Source organism: Phodopus roborovskii, unplaced genomic scaffold (assembly GCF_943737965.1).
Source record: "Phodopus roborovskii unplaced genomic scaffold, PHOROB, whole genome shotgun sequence".
NCBI classification, from domain to species: Eukaryota; Metazoa; Chordata; class Mammalia; order Rodentia; family Cricetidae; genus Phodopus; species Phodopus roborovskii.
Genome location: NW_026125948.1, coordinates 499,427 through 512,822, shown reverse-complemented (window position 1 = coordinate 512,822; position 13,396 = coordinate 499,427). Strand labels below are relative to the sequence as shown.

At 34.6% G+C, this 13,396-nt stretch overlaps 1 protein-coding gene and 1 pseudogene across 1 annotated transcript in view; both read left to right on the top strand.

Moving 5' to 3' along the window:
• Diaph2 (diaphanous related formin 2) overlaps positions 1-13,396 on the top strand; it is a gene marked incomplete at its 5' end in the record, with an annotated part of 564,399 nt that overhangs the window by 139,070 nt on the left and 411,933 nt on the right. The gene's annotated exons all lie outside the window — the stretch shown is intronic.
• Positions 9,488-9,962, top strand: LOC127218126 (transcription factor BTF3-like; annotated as a pseudogene).

The following is a 13,396-nucleotide window of genomic DNA, read 5'->3' as shown; positions in this document are numbered from 1 at the left end:
GCCTTTAGCAATGATAAACTCCAGCATTTAAAAACTGACCAAAATATGGCATATTCTTTCCTATTAGATCTGCCAGGTTTATTTTGTTATTTTTGGTACTTCATTTTGTCAATAATATAAGCCATTCCAAAAATATTGTATATTGGGAAATATTCCTTCTATTTTATATGGAAATGTAAGATGTGTGCTAATTTTTATGGGTATTAATAATTACTAGAATTGCTTAAGCAAATTATATACCAATGTCCTTTATTTCATAGGCAATAATGACCGCAATCTTTAAAAGAATGGTATACAAATCCCTACTTAATAGGCATCTTTCAGAAAAGTTAAGTCATTGCATCATGGTTTTACTACTATCTAATATGTAATTGGATATGCTGATTGATTCACATTTTTTTTAAAGCTGACTTACTCCTTTATAACCTGTAGGAATGAAGTTTGCTATTTATGGTATGCTGGCCAGTAGTTAAATAATCCCGTTTATTTTTCTCCTTACTCTTTTAGATTGCACTGGGGGATGGGCATGGAATTTGGACTGACATTTACAGATGTTTCAAATAACTGCTGTTCACTCATTTTGTATTTTGTATGCCAGTTCAAATAAATACAACAGTAGGTAAATGTGATAAAGGAAACGGTTTGTCAAAATGAGATCCTTACCTTGAAAAGGTAATATGGTCATCACAGAGTGGAAATATCCTGAGTGAGACACTTATGAATAAATATGATAATAATGTCATTAACAGATACAGGTAGAAAGGGAATTGCGTATTTACTTTGTTGTGTGTGCTGTTACTGAATGATAAATCATGCTCTGCTTAAAGAGGCATAGGTTGCTACAGACAACTACCTTTCATACACAATTTAAAAGCTTAATAGAAGTGATAATTTGGCATCATATTAGAGATCCCAGGGTACTTAATGACTATTTCTTGGAACTCCCTTCTAACTCCTGTAATAAAATCCCCCACCACCTACACCAGGAAATTTACTCTGTCTTTAATTGTACTGCATTAATATTGTTTGAGACAGCATATCTTTTCACTAAATCAATACAGAAGTTGTTTGGAATAGTTTTTTTTTTAAATAAAGCCACAAATGCAATCAGCAAGTTGAAAGAGCCACCTGTTATCTTATTGGCAGGCCACCTCACTGATCCATCTGTACTTGGAATGGAGAGAAGCCTTAATAACTAACATTAGGTTTGTATATTGTCAGATTTCATACATTCAGGACACTATGGGCAATGAGATGGTAGCCAATTTATCTCCTTCAGCTAATGATCTAGATAAATACTCATATTTCACTTTAACCTCAATATGACAAAATTAAGTAGTGTTCTAATCTTCAATAGCGATTTGCTATCTAGTAACTCTATGCCAATAAAGTGGCATGAGCTGCTGCTTCTGTGCCATTGACCATTGAACAAACCCCTTTTGTTCCTTTATTGAATTGCATAGATAGTGTTGTCATATGTCTTTAGCAATAATGTTCACATAGCCTTGTGCGATATATTTCATGCATGCATCTTTTATTATCTAAGTCATTAAGTTTTGTTCTGATGCTAGCTGGTATAGTGCTACATTCTACTTTTCATATGACATGGGGAATTTTTTATACTCCATTGGAAGAAAAGAGGGCATGGCACTCAAGGTCTGTGTGAACTTTATTTTCCTATTTAATTTTGTTGAAGAACAATTTCAGGATGCTTTGGGCCATTGTATCACTTTGTCTCATTCCATTATAGATATTGACGCAACATGGATCACTGAACAGTATAATCTCTTTTGCACAGTTTCTATTGATCTTGTCCAGTAAATCATTGTATGCTGGGTTTGTTCTGAAATCATTTGTAGCATAGAAATGCTTCTTGAATTTGAAAATCAAGTACCTTCTTGTAATATTCATTTTGTCTTCTTTACAACCTAGATAGAAATATTTTCCCCACTAAGTGTCTGAAATGAGTGCTATCCCCTCACTGTTTCCTTTAGTTCATTCTTGTTTCTTATAGTACATCATGATAGTTTCTTTGAAATAATTACTTATATTCTGTAATGACCTGTTTTCTTCAGGAATATTTGGTTTTGTAGGATTTACAATACACTTGACCTTCCTGCGATGTGATATTGTTATGTCTCCTTTTGAAATATGTTCTGTTTATCCTTAGGAACATCACACACTCCAGTTTCATTACACCTTTTTGATTATGCTTCCTTTCCTGACTATTATTCAAGCTCTGAGACTATCCTTAGGTATCTTTACTACAAACATTCTTAAGTCAGATGGTTATCATATTCATACTCATTCTCCTGAACCTTATCATCTTTTCACTATGATATCTCAACCATGTTATTTCTTTAGGGAATTGAATCATACTCTCTTTGTTATGAATAGGTGACACAGGCAAAACAAAAAGGTACATCACTGTGCATTAATGAATTGAGTGATAATTGAAAGGAATTATTAGTGCTGTAGTTGAAGATAAAGTAAGTAGAAAATGTTTAATAGAGACCACCATACCTTTTTTTAACTTAATTAACATGGAAGATTCAGCAGCAAAAAAAAATATAAAGGGAAGTAAGCTCTAATTATTTTGCAGCTACAGAAGAGTCCTGTCACAACTCTTCTATTTTAATTATTTATCTTTGCTGTACAGTGGGTAGAACTCACAGTTAGAAAGCTACAGTTTCTCCCACCTGTATTAGGCACACAGCAGTAACTCACTCCAGAGAAATAATATATTTAAAATGCAACTATTCAGTGATAAGACTTGAAGAGTGATCTAAGTAAGCATAATTGTTTCAGTTCTTGTTTGCTCTCACATATTTTATCTAATATGTGAGGGTTTTACTAAGCAATGTTTCAGAAATTTGCCCTTTAATGACTCATCATATTTACTTCCATAATATCTAAATGGAACGCTAGGTAGATAAATTCTTGTGTATTATTCTTTTCCATGAAATGCCATACCAGTTAAAGCATATTAATTATATAAATGAGTGGTTTGCATGTTAACATTTCCACATTTGAAAATGACCATCAGGGAAGCAACTTTTTACCATGTTTTTAAGTAATATTTTAGGAATGTTTTATGCCCTGTTTACAAGTTTAAAGGAACGTGTGTGTGTGTGTGTGTGTGTGTGTGTGTGTGTGTGTGTGTGTGTGTGTGTGTTTGTGTTTATGACACCTCTCTTTAGGTTTTAAATATTTACTTCTTACCCCTTCTCTGTATTTATAACCAGTGCTTGTGTTTAGATTCAAGGCATTCTAGGCTAAAAGCAGAGAGGTACACTTTGGCAGCAGCCATAGGGAAGCAACAATGATCCCCCACAGTGTTAGGACTGAAGTGGCTAGGGTGAAATAAAGGCCAGCCTAATGGCAAGCACAGCAGGTTTGTAATGGTTTAGGAGGAAAAAGAACCAGCAGGATGCTGTCCTGATCCAGTCAAATTCATTTGCTATCTTTGACTATTAGCAGCTGCTTCTTATCTGGACAGTTACTTTCTCTTTTATCTTCAATAACTTTGTGGTAAAACCTTAAATTACAGGTATTTCTTCTTTATCCTTGCACAATGAATATTTCCCTTTAATGTTTTTTAAATATGTTTTAACTTTACATTGCAATAATAGCTTTACTTACATTCTATACATTTCTAAAAATGAGTAAGAATTTTGGTGGTCACACATGAGATTATGGTGGAAAATCAAACACCGTTATTCTTAATCATAACATTTATTTTATACATGCCTTTATAAATAGCAAAGGGCCCTCTGTTACTTAACTTGTCACCTCAGAAGTTAATGAGAGCTACACAGTAAGCAACACCTAATTGTTCTCAATAAATTGTTAGGCTTATGTTTTGTATAAGATTTTATGACTTCTCATTAGTGAATATAGCACGGAACAGTTTCCATAGCTTGGACCTCATCCAAGAACTTTTTTATTTAGTCCTTAAAAGCTGACTGTGTAAACCATTTCTGTCGTTTACATTAATTAAACACCTCATCACCTCATGGAAATTCATTATTACACTGAATACGTTGAATAGTTAGATATTTCATGGTACACACACTCACACACACACACACACACACACTCACACACACATGAACTATTGACCGTCTATTGCCATCATGTGTTTGCACGTTTTCTATTCTTAAATCAGGATATAGAGTAAATAGTTTTTTATTTTTTTAGAAAATTTATACAATAAAACATTTCTTTTTATTTTATATAGTCAGAGTCCTTGCGTATCTTGGCTGTTTTGTTAGTAGATAATGCAGTTTTTTAGCTACTGTTTAATTTCCTATGGCTGGTTTATTTTTAAACTTCTACTCTTGTGATAGCCACAATTATCAATATAAAAAGGAAAAAGTAAATTTAAGCAATATATCCATTTTCGAATTTTATGTGTGCAATTCAGTTTTAATTAATGTGGGAATACATTCCTATTTTATTCTAGAAATCTGTATATATGTACTATTACGGTGGTATACAAATATTTGGAGTGGTCTACAGCTATACCACACTGAACGTACCCGATCTCCTCTGATCTTTTAAGCTAAGGAGGGTCAGGCCTGGTTAGCACTTGGCTTGGAGACACATGTATGGATCATCCTTGAATTTAGAGATACATTTTTTTTCTTAAATAAATTAAAGCTAAGGAAATCATTGACATTGAAGATCAGCAGCCATTGACCCAAAATTTGCCTTTATTGTTAGATCTAAGATTTAGCATAAATGTGAAGGGGACTTTTGGGGATTGCTATTACTATTTTTTCACATTGTTAAATTTGGAGTTAGAACTTTCATACGCTTAAGTATTATGTGCTTTGGAACAGTTGTTTCAAACTTTGTTAGTAATATGGGAAGTTTAAAATGTACATCCATCCTGAGACCTTTCCCATGGAGATTCTGACATTCTTATTCAGTAAGTAAATGTATAGTTAGAATTCACATAATAGAAGAGAATGGAAGAATGAAGGCAATGTGTCAGGTATTCTTCCAAAATAGTGGGTGATGTAATAGGGAAGGATAATAGGCTGAGAAGGAAGAAGGTCTGGAGTCTGTCCTAAGAATAGAAGCTTTATGCTTATTTGAATTTTATTCTTCTCATGTTTGCACATTTTAAAAGGAGTCTCAAATACTACCTTTCTGCTTTCAAATCAAAACTTACCAGCAGGCTAAACCTAACTTTAAGAACAAAGAAAGAAGCAGAAAGTTCAGATAGTCTATTTTACTCTTGCAAAAAGATTTCCTAATGTTTCGATCACCTTCAGCAGATTACACTGATGTTGCTTCCGAACTAAAGAAAATTACTGCTGAAAGATAAAATTGAAAGCGGCTGGAATCCAAATGGCAAAAAAGAGACAATATAGCTTTGCTTATTTCCCATTGAGCTCAACCGCCAACAAACCAAATTGAAACACTCTGTAATACTTCTATGTGCATAAAGCAAAAGAAAAATATTACATAAAATTCAAAGTCTAGAATTAAGGGGGGTTTTTTAATTCACATTTAGTTTACCTTAAACCAGTGACTCACAAGTTAATCATTACCAAACATATTCAAGCCTAATAATAATGGAAAAGTAAAATTGATTTTATAATTTCATTAAAATTATTTAGCTTTTATGATTATTTTAAATGAAGACATTTAATAAAATTATATGAGAATATAGGAGAGCAAAACAAAAGGTAGTGTGGTATTAGATGGCTAAGCCCTGTTTGATAGACAAACTTAAAAGTCATGGGGACTTAAATTTGATCTAGTATATGAATGCATTTTGAAAACCAGATTTATTAATCAAGAGTTATATTAGGACACTTCTAAATATTGTTTTGCAAGGAAAGTGTTTAACATTCACTCACACTTTCAAAAGTATAAATAAGAATTAATTGACCTCTTTGGAAAGGAAAGGGATAAGGCCCTAGTAATTTATTAGATACTTTTTGTTTCAGATATAAGCAAATAACATAATTTAGGACAAATCTATCTGTACATGTGGTTGTTCAAACAGATACTTCTGAGTTTCTTTGTTCATTCATTTTTTCCTTTACATGGCTGGTTTATACTAACAAAGCTGAGTTTAACATTTGTAACAGCTCTGGCTGCTCCATAACTCACTTAATAGATGTAGCTGGCCTCAAACTCACAGAGTTCCACACCTAGCCAGGCCAAATTAAGCATCTTTTACCCCCACAGTTACTAATACTTTGTCCTTAATGTGTACATTTCCACAGTAATGACATCTGTTTACCTTAGAGTTTTCAAAGGCTTTCCATGTTGATCCTGAGATTGGAGAGGGATGGCAGAGGTGGTCAGCTAGCGTAATTTTATTCTTTGTCTTGAGATTTCTTATACATGTGACTTTTAAGAGCATTGCTGTGTCACCCTCATTAATACCCACTCCCTATTTTCATCTAGAGAATTCAGTGAGCCCTTCAATCTCTGATATTATCAGCAATCTTCTTATTAAAATTTTTTTGTTCATACATTACAGAGACATCACTTTGTCAGGCTGGATTAGGCAGGTATGAAAAACATACCTCAAGTCATTATTTTCAGTCAACTCTTTACCTTTTTTCTTCAAATCACTTAAGTTTAAAAAAGAAAAAAGAAAAGCAAAACCAAAAGAAAAAAAAAAAGACTACAGAGTGTTTCTTGCTAAGATCACTGACCACCAAATTCAGAATTCCACTTTATGAAATTGATGATACCAAGCCATGCAAAGAAAAAAGAAATAGCTTTGATTTAGTCCTCAAAAATAAACAGCAATATACTTTGGACACCAGGAAGAATACTATTAGGAAAATTAAGTTATAAGATATGTTGAGTATCCCCAGTGAACTCTCTTATCTGCAGTTATTTATTTAGAAACATATAACAAACAGTTCTTCATCTTGTGGGAAATGATGGAACTTAGTGCCGAGAGTAGAGAGTTTGGTATCAGATACCTTAGTCATTTAACCCTTCTCTATGGCCTTTCACATGTTTGTTCTTGTATAGTTCATTTTGAATAATGTACAATAATTAGTTTTGTTATGTACTGATTATTTGGTTGCTTGCAAGATCCACTGGTTGAAATTACAATGATGTATGATGCTGTTTGGTTATGGAGCCTGCGAGGAAGTCATCAAGGTTTAAGTAAGATACATGACATGATCCAACTCTAAAAGTGTATTTATAAGGAGATACTGAGAAAGTCTCACTCTCTGGCCCAGGCACACACCGAGGAAAGCCCATATAAGCACACAGTAAGATGAAGACGACTTCTTCTTCTCCTCCTCCTCCTCCGTTGTCGTTGTCATTATAGTCTTCTTCTTCTTTTTGGATAATACTTTTTTATTTAAATTTGAAACAAGCTTGTTTTACATGTCAATCCCAGTTCTTTCACCCTCTCCTCACCTCCCAACCCCCACCACATCACCATTCTGCTTCTTGGAGGGTGAGGCCTTCCATGGGGATCTTCAAAGTCTATCACATCATTTCGAGCAGGGCCTAGGCCCTCTGGCATGTGTGTTGGTTGAGTATCCCTCTATGTGGAACGGGCTCCCAAAGTCCATTCATATACCAGGGATAAATACTGATCCACTACCAGAAGCTCCATAGACTCCCCAGTCCTCCTAACTTCTTCAATTAATGTTCTCATAACGAAACCCATCTTGGTAACACCTTGGTCTTGAACTTGTTTCAGAAGTATAAAGAAGTTAATGCTTGTTGTTTAATGCTATCTAGCTAATTGAATTTTGTCACAGCTTTATTTGCCTAAGTATTTTGCCCAGTTGCTAGTGTCATGTCTATTTGTAGTTATATATGTGCTATCAAATCTTGTTTAACAAAATTAACTGTGTTCCATACTAACCCAAATTAACTATAGGTTTTGCAATAATCTACCACAAAAAAAGAGCAGCTTGTGTACCATGCTTGTCCAAACCATATTCTCAATAAGAAATGTTCTCATATTCTACCAAGTTCTAGAACTTAGCATTATTTTTCTTTCAGTCATGCTTTTCCTGATGGTCCTCTGTGTTTGACACATGTTTCTCTGGTGGTTTATTACTTGAATCATTAAGTTGTCACATGAATTATGTTGATTAACATAACAGGGAATTTTGAGTAGACACAACAGCCAGGAAGATCTCCATTGGTTCATAGAAAGCTAGGAAAACATGAGGGTAAAGGCCCAGACTCTTAATTTGAATAATGTACTTAGCATAGGTTAAAAGTTAATGGGAAATCTTTGATCTCATTTGTAAAATTCTACATTGAAATAAGAGCTGTGCTTTGGTTTGGGTTTTTAAATTACCAGCTGAAAGAAAGTTTATCCCTAAAACCATAAGACCTCTTTATTTATTCTCCCTAAAACATGTAATATCTATACAGATGTTGAGGCTGATTTGAAAATATTCAACATTAGCTATTCACGTTGTTAAACATACAGTTCTATTGACATTTAGCACTGTTCAGTAATTGGTTTAATGAACAGGTGTACAAGTATATCAGTTATGCAGGTGTTAATTTGCAGTAACATGTGCTTCCTGATTGGGGGGGGGGCTTCTTGTATAAACTACAACTAGTAAGATTTGTTCCTTAATTAGGAAATCATTACAAAGTGTGTGTGTGTGTGTGTGTGATTCCCACAATTAGGACCATTAGTCTTGTTTAATGTGTGCTGAACTTAAGGAACACTCTTGATAATGCCATTCCTATTGCTTCAAGTACTATGCAGGTGTCAGGGTAAAATCTACTTTTCTGTAGGATGCCTTATTGTGCAGCTGTTGGCAGCAGGGAAAGGAGAAGCATTTTCAGCTATCCTATGTAGCATGACTGAGAAGACAGAAATGCAATCTCTTTTGGCACAATGTATCAGCTTTCTCTATCAAGATTATTAAGCAAATTTTCTATTCTATACAAAGACAATTGACCACAGTTGAATAGGTTGTTGTTTGCCAAACTGAGTAAACTTTATCTACAATTAAAAGATCATCCTCTTTCCTATTGTTGATTGTGAATCCTCCATTTGCTCTTCATGATTTGGAAGGCTGTAACTTTAAAAGCTGCAGATAGAGTTTGGAACTTTTATATGCTTTAATCTGTATTTTTATTTCTATTTTAAAAAAGTATAAAATTGCAAACACTAATATAGCAAAGCCATAGAAGTACCACCTAGAAGGACCCAATGACACCTTAAGACCTTTGCTAGTACTGGTTGATGAACTTGTAAATACACCACATGGTATCCACCTTTAGGAAAATATTTTATGGGAATTTTGTTAAAAAATTAGCAATAATTTTAAGATTCTGTGTTACCATAATTCATCAAATTTTACCCATTTAAGATATCTTAGGACCTTTCTAGCTTTCATCTTGTTTCCATGTGAGTGCGCCTTATCTCAGCCCTCTCTGCCCGAGACCCCCAGAGCGTGAGCCATAGTCCCCCGAGTGGCCTCATTTCCACTCCAACAAGATGAAAGAAATGATCATGAACCAGGAAAAACTGGCCAAGCTACAAGCACAAGTGCACATTGGTGGCAAAGTAACTGCTCGAAGAAAGTAGAAGATGGTCCACAGAACAGTCACAGCAGATGACAAAAAACTGCAGTTCTCCTTAATGAAGTTAGGCGTGAACAATATCTTTGGTATTGAAGAGGTGACCATGTTTACAAACCAAGGAACAGTAATCCATTTTAACAACCCTAAAGTTCAGGCGTCTCTGGCAGCAAACACCTTCACTATTACAGGCCACGCTGAGACAAAGCAGCTGACAGAAATGCATCCTAGCACACTAAACCAACTTGGAGCAGACAGTCTGACTAGTTTAAGGATACCATCTGAAGCTCTGCCCAAACAATCTGTGGATGGAAAAGCACCACTTTGCTAACGGAGAGGATGATGATGATGAAATCACGTATCTGGTGGAGAATCCTGATGAGGCTTCTAAGAACGAGGCAAATTGAAGTGAGAAGACTTCTGAAGAAGGTGACACTTGTAGAAGTCACAGGAATTGCTATTTTATATTATGACTGATTTTTAAAATTCTTTTGCTTATGGATCTGATAAAATCTAGATCTCTAATATTTTTAAACCCAGACTGCCTGGACACTGCAGCATTTTTTTTCTGTTTTTCCTTAAAAACAATTCATTCTTTACAGCAAATTAAACAGAAGAAGCCTGGGAATAAAGTTTAGAAAGAGGTTAATAAAATTCTTTGCCTAGTTAAAAAAATGATATCTTAAGATATTCTATAATTATAGACATCTGGGGCAAATGTTTTGTGTATTCACTGGGGTAGGAGAAATTAGAGTATTTCTAAATATTGCTCAAATTAGATTGTAGAAAGCATATACCCAAATGTACCTTATTTATGATGATGAACATTCATTTTTATATAATTATAATTTCATGCATGTACCCACATATTAAAGGAAATACAAGAACATTTATCAGCTATTTTATAAAAGCCAACCTTTAACAATAATACACATACCTTTATCATAAGCATTATTATATTCTTACAAACAGTATTGTATAATGCTTTATTTTTATTTTGCTCAATAATGTCAATTTAAGCACTAAAATTAAAGTAACACAGTGACTATAAGTCTCAGAACAGTATAACTTCTCTATAAAAGAGGTCATATTTGACTGTATTTTTCACTGTGAACCTGAAAACCTTAAGACAACTGCAGCTTACTCAGTATTTCTATTTTTCTTTTTTTTTAATTTTTTTTAAAATTTATTTTATATAACAAAGTCCATTTTATTGAAAACAAACATTTATAGACAATATTTGGGAATTTGGGCGTTGTTCTTTCCAAACTACTTCCTACTGGTAAGGGGCGCTGTCATGGGGGATTCTAAGAAGATGCAGAAATCCTGGCTGTAGTCTGTAAGGCTGCTTTGTCCAGCTGTTTTGAATGTAGGATCACCTGGTACTGTTTCAGGCGGTCTGGCTTGATCAAACCACATTAGCCGGGAAGGAATCAACATCATTTCATTTTCTGTGGAAACAAAAATAGAAATCATTTTCCCCAGTAACTTGTCCTTGAACTTAAATTTTAGAGTCAAAGCATTTTTTTTTTAATTTCATTTATTATTTTACATGTCTATCCCAGTTCCCTCTCCCTCCCTCCCTCCCTCCCTCTCTCCCCCCTTTTTCCCTCCCTTTCACCCTCTCTGCCCTCTCACATGCACTCTAAACACCCTCCCCTCCCATCCCCTCAACCCAATTCCATATGTAGGGGAATGCCATCCAGTTGGGGTCATGTAGATCTGACAGGTCATGTGAAGTAGGGACTAGGGCTTTTCTCCTGTCTCTAGATTAAGGGAGTTATCCCTCCATGGTGGATGTTTTCACAAAGTCCTTTTGTGCACCAGGGATACATACTGGCTCCACTGTCTGACCCATATACAGGGAGGCCTGAGTCAGTCCCATGCTGGCTTCCCAGCTATCAGTCTAGTGGCCGTTAGCTCCTCCTTGTTCAGGTAAGCTGTCTGTATGTGTTTCTGCTGCCTGGTCTTGTCCTCTCCATCTGCATCTGGGTCTAGTTCCACTCAGTGTTTATGTATGGGTGCTTGCTCCTATTTCCAACAGGCATTAGATGAGGGCTCCATGGATAAGTTAGTTGTTGATCTCACTCTCCAGGAAGGGCATTTATGATAGCCTTTCCATGGAAGCTCAAATTGTTAGTTGGGAGCAGTCTTGTAGTTCTCTAGACCTTTCTTTGTGTTCAATTTAATCTTCAAACAAATATTGGCTCCCTCTTTTATTCTCTCTCTCCCTCTCCTCTTGTCTATTCCCCTGGACTGAATCTTCCTAGTCCCATGTACTTTCCTATCCTCCCCTTCTCTTACTCATAGTTCCCTCTCCACTCAGTGCCCCCCCCACTGCCCATATGCTCAGGAGATATTGTCCCTTTACCCTTCTGTGAGGGACCTTATATGAATCTCTTAGAATCCTCCTTGTAACCTAGTTCCTCTGGTGGTGTGAATTATAGGCTGGTGATCCTTTGCTCTATGTCTAAAATCCATATATGATTGAGTACATACCATGTTCTGGAACATAAAATAACTCTTCAGTCTCATCTAAATAATTTTTAAGTGATTACAGCTTTGGTTTAATTAATTTTTAAATGTTTGTATTCATTAGAAACATATGGGCTTAAATTGTTTTAAGAAAAGTGACATTATGAGATCACTAGGGATGAGAGATTTTAACATATAAAGGCTTTAATAATTCTGTTCTGGACATTTGCGGTCTCATCACTATTGTTTTAATTCTCTATCAGAGCCTCTGATATTGCTCCATAAGGAATAGTAAAACAAAAATAAATAAATAAATCAGGCACCAAAACAAAAATAGCCATTGTTTTTTAAAACCTGCCTAGTTTGGGAACTATTTTAAACTTGCTGCACTACTTTGATACTCAAAACTATAGTTCTCACTGATGGGATGCTTAGTGTTCTCTAAACTCAGGTTTTTAGATAAGTTATATAACACAAATAAAATAGACTACAATTCCAAATGAATCTGTGAGCTATACATGAATAGGCTATCTAATTTTAATGTTGAAATTTTTGTTCATTTGAAAATCAAAGAGCTCAGACTAGATTTTATTAAAAAATGATAGCTAAAGTATTGACCCTTTAATATGATTCCTCATGCTGTGTTGACACCAACTATAAAATTACTTTTGCTGTTACTTCATAACTGTAATTAATTTTGCTATTGTTATGAATTTCAAGGTAAATCTTTAATATGTAGGATATATCATATTCAACACTCAAAGGGATTGTGACCCTCACAGTTCCAGAACCAGTGAGCTAGCATATGTAAATGGACACTAATGAGAATTCTGTCCACCTGTGAGCCTGGAGCCCTTTAGTTTATAAATAAAATAATAATTCTACTACATCCTTTTTCTTACAGCGTTTCATCCTGTATGGTCCTACTTAATTAGTTTTCTGTAGCAGTGTTTAAGTCCTATTAAAGTTAGGAACATTTTCTTGACTACTTCTTTGATTGTGTTAAATTTTCTGAATGTGCTTCCACAGGTAATTTTGTTATAATTTAAATTCTTTTTATTGACATCAGAAATAGCTATTGAACTGTCATTTCTTTCTTTATGCAGTTGTCTTAAACTGAGAACAGCTTAAAATTAGAATAAATTGAAATGTTGACTGTTGCATAAGAAATACACAGTATTCTCAGAAAGAATATGTTAGGAACGTTATCTACGTTTTTAAAAAAATATTCTAGAAGTCATTTTTTTTTTCAACAATCCCAATGATTTATTTTGGCAACATTGCAAAGAACTTGACACCTGTCACAAAAATCATAAGTTTTAAGGGAATTATTATCTAGTCTTATTATACTGCATCTATCCTTACA